Below are 492 nucleotides of genomic sequence, written 5' to 3'. Positions count from 1 at the left end.
TATTTTTTATTTTATTTTAAGAAAACTACGTTGTTTCTTTCGAATTAAAATGACATGAGTCTTTATTTATTAGTATTCTTAAACCAAAGGTGTGTTTCTAATTTGTTTAGATCCAAATAAATTGAGTGCCTAATCTTAAAAAATTTAATGTGTTAAAAAAATTTTGTCATTAAAATAATTGATTAAATGAATTAAAATTTCCAATAAATTGTCGTTAAATGCCATTTAAGTGAAAGTTTAGTTTCTGTAATGAGGTGAACGTTCGAGACCAAATGGAATCTGGAGCACTTTGTTTATATTGCTTTACTTTGGACAGCACACTATTACACAGTACTTGTTTTGAATGTCGAAATTGTGGGTTGAGAATAGCCTGGGCCAGGCTTCACTGTTGCACCAGTGGACAAACAAATGAAATGACGAAATGTCTCCACTCAAATTGTAAAGGCACGATCAGTTCTGTAATGAGCTTTTTATATAAAGAAAACAATTACG

The sequence above is a fragment of the Bicyclus anynana genome, chromosome 7 (assembly GCF_947172395.1).
Source record: "Bicyclus anynana chromosome 7, ilBicAnyn1.1, whole genome shotgun sequence".
Taxonomy (NCBI): Eukaryota; Metazoa; Arthropoda; class Insecta; order Lepidoptera; family Nymphalidae; genus Bicyclus; species Bicyclus anynana.
Note: the sequence above shows the minus strand (reverse complement) of the source record.